This window comes from Octopus bimaculoides, chromosome 15, assembly GCF_001194135.2.
Source record: "Octopus bimaculoides isolate UCB-OBI-ISO-001 chromosome 15, ASM119413v2, whole genome shotgun sequence".
Lineage (NCBI taxonomy): Eukaryota > Metazoa > Mollusca > Cephalopoda > Octopoda > Octopodidae > Octopus > Octopus bimaculoides.
In genome coordinates, this window is record NC_068995.1 from 45322409 (window position 1) to 45324603 (window position 2195).

Genomic DNA, 2195 nt, shown 5'->3' on the forward strand with positions numbered 1-2195 from the left:
GCTCAAACACATGTACACACACATACATATACAGATAGATAGATAGATAGATACATACATACATACATACATACATACATACATACATACATATATATGAATGTATGTATGTATGTATGTATATATCCACGTACAGACTCGCATTCAATAATTAAGCCCGTGTTTACGTATTTAAAAAAAGCAGTGAAATTTATATACAATGAATACAAGCATACACTTATATACATTTGAACACTTTTAAACACACTCACATACACGCACAAACGCACACGCACCCCCTCTCACACACGCGCGCGCGCGTGCGCAAACACATACATACTTGAGGTTTCTTTCAGTTTCCGTCAAACAAATCCACTCACATGGCTTTGGTCGGCCCGAGGCTATAGAAGAAGGCAACTGACAAGGTGCCACGCAGTGGGACTGAACCATTCGGCTAGAAGCAAACTTCTTACCATTCAACCGCACCTGTTGGGGTTCCATATGTAACATAATCACTTTACTAAACACATTAATTCCTTGTACATCAGTAAATGCCAATTCTTTAGTTTCGCTTAGTTTTAAGATACATCTCACCGATGCTTTCGGGTACATCATCAGTGATGTTTCTTAGATCTCAAGGGGGCTTCGGGTCTTTCAACATCAGACCTTCTCATCCAGTTGATCCATCCGGCCTTGGTCAAGTCTCAACTTGCACCCCAATAGCAACAAACTCATGTTCTGCCCTTTCTGTCCAAAGCTACCTAGTGGCCTTCTCTGCAGCTTCCGTGATGGAATTTATTGCCTTTCTCTTTGCTGCACCAGTATCTCCAAGTTCAGTCAATGGCTTGCAGAATGAACACCCCACAAATGCCCAGCATTACACTTTATATTTTAAGAAACTTAACTCTCCAGAAATGTACACACACACACACACACACACACACACACACACACACACACACACACACACACACACACACACACACACACACACACACACTGATTACTTGCTTATGATAGTCCATCAAAGGTGAGGACAGCATCAATCCAAATTCCTCCTCCTTCGTCTCCAGCCCATTGTTTCTCATGGGAGCGGACGTGGTTGGCAAGGCTGATATGAGATAGGCAGATTAGGTGGCACTAAGGGTACAGAAAGTGACCCTGAACAACAGCTGCACTGGGTTGATGACGACGTCTCCACCTCTCTCTGTGCAGTCTCCTGCGTTCGGTTTCAAAGAAGCTTCACTCCAGCGTCCCAATACGGACCTCCATTTCTTCCAACTAATAACCAGAGCCTCCAACCAATTGAGAGAGTGACACCGCATAAAATGAGAGGTCGCCGGAGATGATCATGAAAACGAAGTCTTTCTCCCGTCTCGATCTCACCGACGAGGACCATCTTTAGGAGCTGTTTACCTGGCATCTGAATCATATGGCCCACCCAGCGGAGAAAACGACGTAGGATTCTGGCGTCAGTGCTGTAAACACACATATTTACACATATATACGTATATATATACATGTATATGTACATATGTCTATTTGTGTGTATATATATATATATATATATATATATATATATATATATATATATATATATATATACATAAATATATATATGCATAGTATGTATATATATATATATATATATATACACACATACATAGGTGTGTGTGTGTGTAAGTGCATGGATGTATTAACGCACACGCGAACAGATGCAGCTGTGAATTTGTTTGTGCCGTCCATATTTTTTCCTCATTATTAAACAACGTTTTAACTGCAGTCTAAAAGCAGTTTTCCTCAGTTTAGCTGCGCCTGTTTTAATTCTGAATCCAAGTGCTTTGTAAACACATCTACAACAGCATACATGTCCTTATACATACATACATACATACATACATACATACATACATACATAGTTTATATATAGACATACATATATCTTTGTGTGGGAGGGGTGGCTGTGGGTTTGTGATAGTAACTAGACTATCTGTGTGTGTGTGTGTGTGTGTGTGTGTGTATGCCTACGTTAATGTGTTTTGTACAAATACGTGTTTTTGTTTGCTGCTATTGAAATTGTAAATTTCGTTTTCCGGAAGAAACGGAAATCTTTTATTTTTATTTTTGTTCCCCCACCCCACTCCTCATCTTCCTCTTCCTTACCTCCCTTCTTTCATCTCCTTTCTTCTCTCTTCCTCTTCTTGTTTCATCTTCAG

The 2195-nt window shown here is 40.1% G+C and overlaps 1 protein-coding gene across 1 annotated transcript in view; it reads left to right on the plus strand.

The window, feature by feature from the left end:
• LOC106868395 (ADAMTS-like protein 1) overlaps positions 1-2195 on the plus strand; it is a 189964-nt gene that overhangs the window by 168352 nt on the left and 19417 nt on the right. The gene's annotated exons all lie outside the window — the stretch shown is intronic.